The sequence below is a fragment of the Microcaecilia unicolor genome, chromosome 1, assembly GCF_901765095.1.
Source record: "Microcaecilia unicolor chromosome 1, aMicUni1.1, whole genome shotgun sequence".
Taxonomy (NCBI): domain Eukaryota; kingdom Metazoa; phylum Chordata; class Amphibia; order Gymnophiona; family Siphonopidae; genus Microcaecilia; species Microcaecilia unicolor.
In genome coordinates, this window is record NC_044031.1 from 696,163,649 (window position 1) to 696,178,063 (window position 14,415).

The window sequence follows — 14,415 nt, forward strand, 5'->3', positions numbered from 1 at the left end:
CTGCATTTGCTATATCAGCCCTGTATGTGGTAGTCAGATATAAAAGCTTACCTATGGCTGATCTATATTGGATGTTATCTGGCAAAGGTTCTCTTACTGTTTCATCCTTCAGAAAATCAGTGATCATGGGAGTGCTTACAACTTGGGCATCTTGCATACCTAAACTTTCAATAAGCTCATTTATTTTCTGCTTCTGGCTTAGAAGATAAGAACCATCATTTTGTTTCTCAATTTCTATACCAAGATAGTATGACACATTACCAAGTTCTCTTATCTCAACATTCAGGTTTAAATATTTTACAATGTCCTTGTACTCTTGCTCACTTTCGCTTGCAATGAGCAGATCATCAACAAAAGCTAAAATGTATGCATATTGTCCATTTCTGCACCTAGTGTACAAGCATTTATCTGCTTCACCTTGCTTAAATCCTAAATTTGTCAATATTTCATGCAATTTGTCATTCCAACATTTTGCACTTTGCTTTAATCCATAAAGACCTTTGTTTAATTTACACACTAGCTGTCTTTGTTTTGTATTTATGAAACCTGTTGGCTGTTCCATGTACAAGTCTTCAGTTATATCTCCATGAAGAAATGCTGTTTTCACATCAATGTGGTTGACTTGCATGCCTTTTGAGACTGCAATGCTCAGAAGTGTTCTAATTGTCATGTGTTTCACTACAGGTGCAAACACTTCATCAAAATCTTCTCCATATTTTTGAAGATATCCCTTTGCGACTAATCTGGCTTTATACCTTTCCACTTTTCCTTGTGCATTCCTTTTTAACTTGAATACCCATTTGCATCCTATAGCTTTCTTGCCAGGAGGTAATTTTGTAAGAATCCAAGCATTATTTTTATGCAATGCATCAATTTCTTCTTGTGCAGCTTTACGCCATTCAGTAGCTTCTTCTGCTGGCATTTTCTCAATCTCATCCCATGTTAAGGGCTCTTGAGCTTCTGCTGACTTTGTTAGGTAAGACAGTCTTGGGGGTGGAACACCTTTGTTTTCCCTGGATGAGCGTCTGACAACAGGTTGGTCTGACCTTTCCGCATCCTCTAAATCTGAGAGTCCTTCTCCAATTGATTCCCCTTCTCCAACTGTACTGTCTTCTTCAATGATCCTTTCTGTGTCTGCTTCCTCTGCCTGTTCCTCGTTAGATACAGATGAGTTGCTTTCAGACATCTGCCTTGGTATGGCATTTATATACACTGGCATGTCTATTATGGTTCTAGTTTCATATTCTGGATGATAAGGCTCATCTGGGATAATCCAGCCTTTATCAACCCTTTTGTTTTCATCAAAATATGTAACATGTCTTATGCCAACAATGCCAGTTTTCAGATTCAAAATTCTATATCCTTTGTGTCCTGGAGCATAGCCAACTAAAATGCCCCTTTCTGTTGTGGAATCCAGCTTATGCCTTCTTTGCTTTGGTACATGAGCATATGCTGTACTTCCAAATGTTCTTATGTGTGACAGGTTTGGCTTCCTACCATGCCATGTCTCATGTGGTGTGCGCTCAGCGCCTTTAGTTGGCATTCTGTTTTGTAGGTACACTGCTGTGAGAATGGCTTCCCCCCATAGTCTTTTAGGGAGATTGCTATCTGACAGCATACATCTGGTCATTTCCACAAGTGACCTAAATTTTCTCTCTGCAACAGAATTTTGCTCTGGTGTATAAGCTACTGTTGTGATATGCTGAATGCCTTCTTGTTCTAGAAATGTGCGCATGCTTTGTGAAGTGAACTCACCACCATTGTCGGTCTGAAGAACCTTTGGTTTTCTTTCAAATTTATTGCTCACCATGGCTACGTATTTCTTCAGCATGTCTGTGACTTGACTTTTTTCTTTCAGCAAATAGGCCACACAGTATCTAGAGAAATCATCCAAGAATATTAGCACAAATCTGTTATTTCCCAATGATGGGATATTAAACGGTCCACATAAGTCACTGTGTATTAAGTCCAGTACTTTATTACTCCTATTTCCTGTGTATGCAGGAAATGAGGGTCTCACACCTTTTTGAGTAACACAGTCTATGCATTTCTCCATTTTACCAGTATCTGCACTTATCTGAATGCCTGTGGCAAGTTGCTTACTGTAAAGATCCTGGATCACCTTAAAATCACGATGTCCCAGGCGGCGGTGCCAGATTTCCAGACTACATTTACCATCATTCTTCCTTACTTGCGCCAGATGTGAGGCTTCACCTGGAATGCTCAGTTTATAAACATCATTATGCATAAAAGCTTCAGCATACACTTCATCATTTTTAGAGATTGTGCACTTACTGTTTTCAAAATGAATCGCAAATCCCTTCTTATCTAATGTAGATACACTAAGCATATTGCAAACTGCTTGGGGAATATACAAGACATCACTTACAGGAATTTCTTTAACTTCATTAGACACTTTGCATTTTAAGAATCCAATGCCTTTTGCTTGGATCTTAGTAGTCCCTGCGTTTGCAGTATGAAGAATTCCTTCTTCTGGACTCATTTCCTGAAAGAAATCCTTACAATTGGTTAAATGGCATGTGCTCCCCGAATCCAAAATCCAAGTACTTTCATTTGAATTATTATTTACCATAGTCAAAGATTTTTCTGCCATTAGAAAGCTCTTATGTTTATTATTGTCCTTCATACATTTCCTGGTTGGAAAATTCTTTTGTTCCATTGGCTTAGGTGAGCTAGAGGGGGTGTTTTGTGTTTCCTTACACCATTTAGATACATGTCCCTCCTTTCCACATGAATAGCAAATCAGCTTGCCCTTGGGTGGAGTTTTCCCATAGCTCCGCCTTCCTCTATTCTTTGCCAAGAAATTTGTTTCATTTCTCTCTGACTGTCTTTGAGAACACATCTCCTCAGAATCATTAATTATGCATTCCTGCCTCAGTTTTGATGCTGCCTGTTCAAAAGATTGCCCTTCAATGGCTTCATTTACAGACCTAAAAACATCAAACTTCTTTGATAGTGAGGTAAAAAGAAATGCTCTTTTCAATGCATCACACATGGGAATTCCAGAAAGTTCTAACTTTTGAAATGAAGACATAAGATGCATAATGTGATCATTACATTTACTTTTATCCCTTAATTTGGTCTCATTTAACTCTGCCAACCAAATTGGTTGCTGTTTTGCATATGTAGTTGCATACATAGTTCTTAGTTTATCTAAAATGTCGTTTGCTGTATCTTTTGCCTCCACTAATATGGCTTGTTTCTCTGAGAGAGCTTCCAAAAACATGCACTTCACATAATAGTTTGCATTGTCCCATTCAGCCATATTTTCAGCTGTTCTGTTTTGGTCTAAACATATACTTAATTTCTTTGCTTGAAGGAGACATCTGAATCTTAGCTCCCATTGCTGATAATTAAATTCAGTTAATTTAGGCACCTTGAGAGAGTAGAAAAATGGTGAATTTCCTCCCTCAGCCATTTCTTAGCCTTGCCTTCTGTTTGGTGTGTGGGGGGAGAGAGAGACAGACTGAATCTTTCTTTTAAAACTTTAGAGAAAAATTTGGCTTTTTCACTGCCTGGTAATATTTCTCCCTTTTCAATTAGCAGATTTTATACACACAGCTTCAGCTTTAGAAATGTTAATTTCTTTTCTTCATCTCTCTCACATACACCCCAGAATAATTCACTGCTGAGTCACTTTAAAGTTGAAGTAACAAAACATCTGTTTACTCACAGTTTGTAGTTAGATTATATTCAGACAGGCTTATATAAACATAATACTATACATTTAGATTATCAGCTCTTTCCATGTGCTTAGATGGTAATGGATGCTCACACCATAGATCCTCAGCTTATGAGAGACCATGAGCTCCATGTGCTGTACCTAACCCCCACAGGAAGTTGCATAGGTGTGACCTCTCTAGGAAATTCACATCAGAGGTCACAGAGTAATCACAGAGAAAAATTGGTGACAGACAATGCATGTAAAATACAATACATTATTCCAACAAACCCCTTCTCATGCATAACTGTCATGCAATTATTAATTCATACAAAGTCCAAGCTTTATTCGCAGATTCACAAAATGTTCTCTGGGTAACGGTTTGGTCATGATGTCAGCTGTCATCTCACTGGTGTGACAATAGTGTAGACTGATGACCCCTTCTTTCGCCAGCTCTCGCACGTTGTGATATTTCGTTGCGATGTGCTTGGTGCGTGACTGAACCTTGTCATTCTGTGACAGTCTGATGCAGCTCTGATTATCTTCCATTATCTGGATTGGTCTCTGTTCAGCTATTCCAAAATCCAGCAAAAGTTTTTCAATCCACATCAGTTTCTCTGCATGCTTCTGATACAGCCACATATTCAGCTTCTGTAGAAGACAGACTCACAATACTTTGTTTATGACTGGCCCAAGAAATTTGTACATTTCCATACATAAACACATATCCACTTGTGGATTTATAATCAGAATGATCCCCTGCCCAATCTGAATCACAGTAACATATTAGTTTTGGATTACTATTGGCTGAAATCTTTAATTTACAATCAATGGTACCTTTTAAATACCTTACCATCCTTTTAACTGCAGTCCAATCTGATTTGGTAGGTGAGCTGACCCTCCTGCTCAAAATTCCTACTGCATTTGCTATATCAGCCCTGTATGTGGTAGTCAGATATAAAAGCTTACCTATGGCTGATCTATATTGGATGTTATCTGGCAAAGGTTCTCTTACTGTTTCATCCTTCAGAAAATCAGTGATCATGGGAGTGCTTACAACTTGGGCATCTTGCATACCTAAACTTTCAATAAGCTCATTTATTTTCTGCTTCTGGCTTAGAAGATAAGAACCATCATTTTGTTTCTCAATTTCTATACCAAGATAGTATGACACATTACCAAGTTCTTTTATCTCAACATTCAGGTTTAAATATTTTACAATGTCCTTGTACTCTTGCTCACTTTCGCTTGCAATGAGCAGATCATCAACAAAAGCTAAATGTATGCATATTGTCCATTTCTGCACCTAGTGTACAAGCATTTATCTGCTTCACCTTGCTTAAATCCTAAATTTGTCAATATTTCATGCAATTTGTCATTCCAACATTTTGCACTTTGCTTTAATCCATAAAGACCTTTGTTTAATTTACACACTAGCTGTCTTTGTTTTGTATTTATGAAACCTGTTGGCTGTTCCATGTACAAGTCTTCAGTTATATCTCCATGAAGAAATGCTGTTTTCACATCAATGTGGTTGACTTGCATGCCTTTTGAGACTGCAATGCTCAGAAGTGTTCTAATTGTCGTGTGTTTCACTACAGGTGCAAACACTTCATCAAAATCTTCTCCATATTTTTGAAGATATCCCTTTGCGACTAATCTGGCTTTATACCTTTCCACTTTTCCTTGTGCATTCCTTTTTAACTTGAATACCCATTTGCATCCTATAGCTTTCTTGCCAGGAGGTAATTTTGTAAGAATCCAAGCATTATTTTTATGCAATGCATCAATTTCTTCTTGTGCAGCTTTACGCCATTCAGTAGCTTCTTCTGCTGGCATTTTCTCAATCTCATCCCATGTTAAGGGCTCTTGAGCTTCTGCTGACTTTGTTAGGTAAGACAGTCTTGGGGGTGGAACACCTTTGTTTTCCCTGGATGAGCGTCTGACAACAGGTTGGTCTGACCTTTCCGCATCCTCTAAATCTGAGAGTCCTTCTCCAATTGATTCCCCTTCTCCAACTGTACTGTCTTCTTCAATGATCCTTTCTGTGTCTGCTTCCTCTGCCTGTTCCTTGTTAGATACAGATGAGTTGCTTTCAGACATCTGCCTTGGTATGGCATTTATATACACTGGCATGTCTATTATGGTTCTAGTTTCATATTCTGGATGATAAGGCTCATCTGGGATAATCCAGCCTTTATCAACCCTTTTGTTTTCATCAAAATATGTAACATGTCTTATGCCAACAATGCCAGTTTTCAGATTCAAAATTCTATATCCTTTGTGTCCTGGAGCATAGCCAACTAAAATGCCCCTTTCTGTTGTGGAATCCAGCTTATGCCTTCTTTGCTTTGGTACATGAGCATATGCTGTACTTCCAAATGTTCTTATGTGTGACAGGTTTGGCTTCCTACCATGCCATGTCTCATGTGGTGTGCGCTCAGCGCCTTTAGTTGGCATTCTGTTTTGTAGGTACACTGCTGTGAGAATGGCTTCCCCCCATAGTCTTTTAGGGAGATTGCTATCTGACAGCATACATCTGGTCATTTCCACAAGTGACCTAAATTTTCTCTCTGCAACAGAATTTTGCTCTGGTGTATAAGCTACTGTTGTGATATGCTGAATGCCTTCTTGTTCTAGAAATGTGCGCATGCTTTGTGAAGTGAACTCACCACCATTGTCGGTCTGAAGAACCTTTGGTTTTCTTTCAAATTTATTGCTCACCATGGCTACGTATTTCTTCAGCATGTCTGTGACTTGACTTTTTTCTTTCAGCAAATAGGCCACACAGTATCTAGAGAAATCATCCAAGAATATTAGCACAAATCTGTTATTTCCCAATGATGGGATATTAAACGGTCCACATAAGTCACTGTGTATTAAGTCCAGTACTTTATTACTCCTATTTCCTGTGTATGCAGGAAATGAGGGTCTCACACCTTTTTGAGTAACACAGTCTATGCATTTCTCCATTTTACCAGTATCTGCACTTATCTGAATGCCTGTGGCAAGTTGCTTACTGTAAAGATCCTGGATCACCTTAAAATCACGATGTCCCAGGCGGCGGTGCCAGATTTCCAGACTACATTTACCATCATTCTTCCTTACTTGCGCCAGATGTGAGGCTTCACCTGGAATGCTCAGTTTATAAACATCATTATGCATAAAAGCTTCAGCATACACTTCATCATTTTTAGAGATTGTGCACTTACTGTTTTCAAAATGAATCGCAAATCCCTTCTTATCTAATGTAGATACACTAAGCATATTGCAAACTGCTTGGGGAATATACAAGACATCACTTACAGGAATTTCTTTAACTTCATTAGACACTTTGCATTTTAAGAATCCAATGCCTTTTGCTTGGATCTTAGTAGTCCCTGCGTTTGCAGTATGAAGAATTCCTTCTTCTGGACTCATTTCCTGAAAGAAATCCTTACAATTGGTTAAATGGCATGTGCTCCCCGAATCCAAATCCAAGTACTTTCATTTGAATTATTATTTACCATAGTCAAAGATTTTTCTGCCATTAGAAAGCTCTTATGTTTATTATTGTCCTTCATACATTTCCTGGTTGGAAAAATCTTTGTTCCATTGGCTTAGGTGAGCTAGAGGGGGTGTTTTGTGTTTCCTTACACCATTTAGATACATGTCCCTCCTTTCCACATGAATAGCAAATCAGCTTGCCCTTGGGTGGAGTTTTCCCATAGCTCCGCCTTCCTCTATTCTTTGCCAAGAAATTTGTTTCATTTCTCTCTGACTGTCTTTGAGAACACATCTCCTCAGAATCATTAATTATGCATTCCTGCCTCAGTTTTGATGCTGCCTGTTCAAAAGATTGCCCTTCAATGGCTTCATTTACAGACCTAAAAACATCAAACTTCTTTGATAGTGAGGTAAAAAGAAATGCTCTTTTCAATGCATCACACATGGGAATTCCAGAAAGTTCTAACTTTTGAAATGAAGACATAAGATGCATAATGTGATCATTACATTTACTTTTATCCCTTAATTTGGTCTCATTTAACTCTGCCAACCAAATTGGTTGCTGTTTTGCATATGTAGTTGCATACATAGTTCTTAGTTTATCTAAAATGTCGTTTGCTGTATCTTTTGCCTCCACTAATATGGCTTGTTTCTCTGAGAGAGCTTCCAAAAACATGCACTTCACATAATAGTTTGCATTGTCCCATTCAGCCATATTTTCAGCTGTTCTGTTTTGGTCTAAACATATACTTAATTTCTTTGCTTGAAGGAGACATCTGAATCTTAGCTCCCATTGCTGATAATTAAATTCAGTTAATTTAGGCACCTTGAGAGAGTAGAAAAATGGTGAATTTCCTCCCTCAGCCATTTCTTAGCCTTGCCTTCTGTTTGGTGTGTGGGGGGAGAGAGAGACAGACTGAATCTTTCTTTTAAAACTTTAGAGAAAAATTTGGCTTTTTCACTGCCTGGTAATATTTCTCCCTTTTTCAATTAGCAGATTTTATACACACAGCTTCAGCTTTAGAAATGTTAATTTCTTTTCTTCATCTCTCTCACATACACCCCAGAATAATTCACTGCTGAGTCACTTTAAAGTTGAAGTAACAAAACATCTGTTTACTCACAGTTTGTAGTTAGATTATATTCAGACAGGCTTATATAAACATAATACTATACATTTAGATTATCAGCTCTTTCCATGTGCTTAGATGGTAATGGATGCTCACACCATAGATCCTCAGCTTATGAGAGACCATGAGCTCCATGTGCTGTACCTAACCCCCACAGGAAGTTGCATAGGTGTGACCTCTCTAGGAAATTCACATCAGAGGTCACAGAGTAATCACAGAGAAAAATTGGTGACAGACAATGCATGTAAAATACAATACATTATTCCAACAAACCCCTTCTCATGCATAACTGTCATGCAATTATTAATTCATACAAAGTCCAAGCTTTATTCGCAGATTCACAAAATGTTCTCTGGGTAACGGTTTGGTCATGATGTCAGCTGTCATCTCACTGGTGTGACAATAGTGTAGACTGATGACCCCTTCTTTCGCCAGCTCTCGCACGTTGTGATATTTCGTTGCGATGTGCTTGGTGCGTGACTGAACCTTGTCATTCTGTGACAGTCTGATGCAGCTCTGATTATCTTCCATTATCTGGATTGGTCTCTGTTCAGCTATTCCAAAATCCAGCAAAAGTTTTTCAATCCACATCAGTTCTCTGCATGCTTCTGATACAGCCACATATTCAGCTTCTGTAGAAGACGACTCACAATACTTTGTTTATGACTGGCCCAAGAAATTTGTACATTTCCATACATAAACACATATCCACTTGTGGATTTATAATCAGAATGATCCCCTGCCCAATCTGAATCACAGTAACATATTAGTTTTGGATTACTATTGGCTGAAATCTTTAATTTACAATCAATGGTACCTTTTAAATACCTTACCATCCTTTTAACTGCAGTCCAATCTGATTTGGTAGGTGAGCTGACCCTCCTGCTCAAAATTCCTACTGCATTTGCTATATCAGCCCTGTATGTGGTAGTCAGATATAAAAGCTTACCTATGGCTGATCTATATTGGATGTTATCTGGCAAAGGTTCTCTTACTGTTTCATCCTTCAGAAAATCAGTGATCATGGGAGTGCTTACAACTTGGGCATCTTGCATACCTAAACTTTCAATAAGCTCATTTATTTTCTGCTTCTGGCTTAGAAGATAAGAACCATCATTTTGTTTCTCAATTTCTATACCAAGATAGTATGACACATTACCAAGTTCTTTTATCTCAACATTCAGGTTTAAATATTTTACAATGTCCTTGTACTCTTGCTCACTTTCGCTTGCAATGAGCAGATCATCAACAAAAGCTAAAATGTATGCATATTGTCCATTTCTGCACCTAGTGTACAAGCATTTATCTGCTTCACCTTGCTTAAATCCTAAATTTGTCAATATTTCATGCAATTTGTCATTCCAACATTTTGCACTTTGCTTTAATCCATAAAGACCTTTGTTTAATTTCCACACTAGCTGTCTTTGTTTTGTATTTATGAAACCTGTTGGCTGTTCCATGTACAAGTCTTCAGTTATATCTCCATGAAGAAATGCTGTTTTCACATCAATGTGGTTGACTTGCATGCCTTTTGAGACTGCAATGCTCAGAAGTGTTCTAATTGTCATGTGTTTCACTACAGGTGCAAACACTTCATCAAAATCTTCTCCATATTTTTGAAGATATCCCTTTGCGACTAATCTGGCTTTATACCTTTCCACTTTTCCTTGTGCATTCCTTTTTAACTTGAATACCCATTTGCATCCTATAGCTTTCTTGCCAGGAGGTAATTTTGTAAGAATCCAAGTATTATTTTTATGCAATGCATCAATTTCTTCTTGTGCAGCTTTACGCCATTCAGTAGCTTCTTCTGCTGGCATTTTCTCAATCTCATCCCATGTTAAGGGCTCTTGAGCTTCTGCTGACTTTGTTAGGTAAGACAGTCTTGGGGGTGGAACACCTTTGTTTTCCCTGGATGAGCGTCTGACAACAGGTTGGTCTGACCTTTCCGCATCCTCTAAATCTGAGAGTCCTTCTCCAATTGATTCCCCTTCTCCAACTGTACTGTCTTCTTCAATGATCCTTTCTGTGTCTGCTTCCTCTGCCTGTTCCTCGTTAGATACAGATGAGTTGCTTTCAGACATCTGCCTTGGTATGGCATTTATATACACTGGCATGTCTATTATGGTTCTAGTTTCATATTCTGGATGATAAGGCTCATCTGGGATAATCCAGCCTTTATCAACCCTTTTGTTTTCATCAAAATATGTAACATGTCTTATGCCAACAATGCCAGTTTTCAGATTCAAAATTCTATATCCTTTGTGTCCTGGAGCATAGCCAACTAAAATGCCCCTTTCTGTTGTGGAATCCAGCTTATGCCTTCTTTGCTTTGGTACATGAGCATATGCTGTACTTCCAAATGTTCTTATGTGTGACAGGTTTGGCTTCCTACCATGCCATGTCTCATGTGGTGTGCGCTCAGCGCCTTTAGTTGGCATTCTGTTTTGTAGGTACACTGCTGTGAGAATGGCTTCCCCCCATAGTCTTTTAGGGAGATTGCTATCTGACAGCATACATCTGGTCATTTCCACAAGTGACCTAAATTTTCTCTCTGCAACAGAATTTTGCTCTGGTGTATAAGCTACTGTTGTGATATGCTGAATGCCTTCTTGTTCTAGAAATGTGCGCATGCTTTGTGAAGTGAACTCACCACCATTGTCGGTCTGAAGAACCTTTGGTTTTCTTTCAAATTTATTGCTCACCATGGCTACGTATTTCTTCAGCATGTCTGTGACTTGACTTTTTTCTTTCAGCAAATAGGCCACACAGTATCTAGAGAAATCATCCAAGAATATTAGCACAAATCTGTTATTTCCCAATGATGGGATATTAAACGGTCCACATAAGTCACTGTGTATTAAGTCCAGTACTTTATTACTCCTATTTCCTGTGTATGCAGGAAATGAGGGTCTCACACCTTTTTGAGTAACACAGTCTATGCATTTCTCCATTTTACCAGTATCTGCACTTATCTGAATGCCTGTGGCAAGTTGCTTACTGTAAAGATCCTGGATCACCTTAAAATCACGATGTCCCAGGCGGCGGTGCCAGATTTCCAGACTACATTTACCATCATTCTTCCTTACTTGCGCCAGATGTGAGGCTTCACCTGGAATGCTCAGTTTATAAACATCATTATGCATAAAAGCTTCAGCATACACTTCATCATTTTTAGAGATTGTGCACTTACTGTTTTCAAAATGAATCGCAAATCCCTTCTTATCTAATGTAGATACACTAAGCATATTGCAAACTGCTTGGGGAATATACAAGACATCACTTACAGGAATTTCTTTAACTTCATTAGACACTTTGCATTTTAAGAATCCAATGCCTTTTGCTTGGATCTTAGTAGTCCCTGCGTTTGCAGTATGAAGAATTCCTTCTTCTGGACTCATTTCCTGAAAGAAATCCTTACAATTGGTTAAATGGCATGTGCTCCCCGAATCCAAAATCCAAGTACTTTCATTTGAATTATTATTTACCATAGTCAAAGATTTTTCTGCCATTAGAAAGCTCTTATGTTTATTATTGTCCTTCATACATTTCCTGGTTGGAAAATTCTTTTGTTCCATTGGCTTAGGTGAGCTAGAGGGGGTGTTTTGTGTTTCCTTACACCATTTAGATACATGTCCCTCCTTTCCACATGAATAGCAAATCAGCTTGCCCTTGGGTGGAGTTTTCCCATAGCTCCGCCTTCCTCTATTCTTTGCCAAGAAATTTGTTTCATTTCTCTCTGACTGTCTTTGAGAACACATCTCCTCAGAATCATTAATTATGCATTCCTGCCTCAGTTTTGATGCTGCCTGTTCAAAAGATTGCCCTTCAATGGCTTCATTTACAGACCTAAAAACATCAAACTTCTTTGATAGTGAGGTAAAAAGAAATGCTCTTTTCAATGCATCACACATGGGAATTCCAGAAAGTTCTAACTTTTGAAATGAAGACATAAGATGCATAATGTGATCATTACATTTACTTTTATCCCTTAATTTGGTCTCATTTAACTCTGCCAACCAAATTGGTTGCTGTTTTGCATATGTAGTTGCATACATAGTTCTTAGTTTATCTAAAATGTCGTTTGCTGTATCTTTTGCCTCCACTAATATGGCTTGTTTCTCTGAGAGAGCTTCCAAAAACATGCACTTCACATAATAGTTTGCATTGTCCCATTCAGCCATATTTTCAGCTGTTCTGTTTTGGTCTAAACATATACTTAATTTCTTTGCTTGAAGGAGACATCTGAATCTTAGCTCCCATTGCTGATAATTAAATTCAGTTAATTTAGGCACCTTGAGAGAGTAGAAAAATGGTGAATTTCCTCCCTCAGCCATTTCTTAGCCTTGCCTTCTGTTTGGTGTGTGGGGGGAGAGAGAGACAGACTGAATCTTTCTTTAAAACTTTAGAGAAAAATTTGGCTTTTTCACTGCCTGGTAATATTTCTCCCTTTTTCAATTAGCAGATTTTATACACACAGCTTCAGCTTTAGAAATGTTAATTTCTTTTCTTCATCTCTCTCACATACACCCCAGAATAATTCACTGCTGAGTCACTTTAAAGTTGAAGTAACAAAACATCTGTTTACTCACAGTTTGTAGTTAGATTATATTCAGACAGGCTTATATAAACATAATACTATACATTTAGATTATCAGCTCTTTCCATGTGCTTAGATGGTAATGGATGCTCACACCATAGATCCTCAGCTTAGGAGAGACCATGAGCTCCATGTGCTGTACCTAACCCCCACAGGAAGTTGCATAGGTGTGACCTCTCTAGGAAATTCACATCAGAGGTCACAGAGTAATCACAGAGAAAAATTGGTGACAGACAATGCATGTAAAATACAATACATTATTCCAACAAACCCCTTCTCATGCATAACTGTCATGCAATTATTAATTCATACAAAGTCCAAGCTTTATTCGCAGATTCACAAAATGTTCTCTGGGTAACGGTTTGGTCATGATGTCAGCTGTCATCTCACTGGTGTGACAATAGTGTAGACTGATGACCCCTTCTTTCGCCAGCTCTCGCACGTTGTGATATTTCGTTGTGATGTGCTTGGTGCGTGACTGAACCTTGTCATTCTGTGACAGTCTGATGCAGCTCTGATTATCTTCCATTATCTGGATTGGTCTCTGTTCAGCTATTCCAAAATCCAGCAAAAGTTTTTCAATCCACATCAGTTCTCTGCATGCTTCTGATACAGCCACATATTCAGCTTCTGTAGAAGACAGACTCACAATACTTTGTTTATGACTGGCCCAAGAAATTTGTACATTTCCATACATAAACACATATCCACTTGTGGATTTATAATCAGAATGATCCCCTGCCCAATCTGAATCACAGTAACATATTAGTTTTGGATTACTATTGGCTGAAATCTTTAATTTACAATCAATGGTACCTTTTAAATACCTTACCATCCTTTTAACTGCAGTCCAATCTGATTTGGTAGGTGAGCTGACCCTCCTGCTCAAAATTCCTACTGCATTTGCTATATCAGCCCTGTATGTGGTAGTCAGATATAAAAGCTTACCTATGGCTGATCTATATTGGATGTTATCTGGCAAAGGTTCTCTTACTGTTTCATCCTTCAGAAAATCAGTGATCATGGGAGTGCTTACAACTTGGGCATCTTGCATACCTAAACTTTCAATAAGCTCATTTATTTTCTGCTTCTGGCTTAGAAGATAAGAACCATCATTTTGTTTCTCAATTTCTATACCAAGATAGTATGACACATTACCAAGTTCTTTTATCTCAACATTCAGGTTTAAATATTTTACAATGTCCTTGTACTCTTGCTCACTTTCGCTTGCAATGAGCAGATCATCAACAAAAGCTAAAATGTATGCATATTGTCCATTTCTGCACCTAGTGTACAAGCATTTATCTGCTTCACCTTGCTTAAATCCTAAATTTGTCAATATTTCATGCAATTTGTCATTCCAACATTTTGCACTTTGCTTTAATCCATAAAGACCTTTGTTTAATTTACACACTAGCTGTCTTTGTTTTGTATTTATGAAACCTGTTGGCTGTTCCATGTGCAAGTCTTCAGTTATATCTCCATGAAGAAATGCTGTTTTCACATCAATGTGGTTG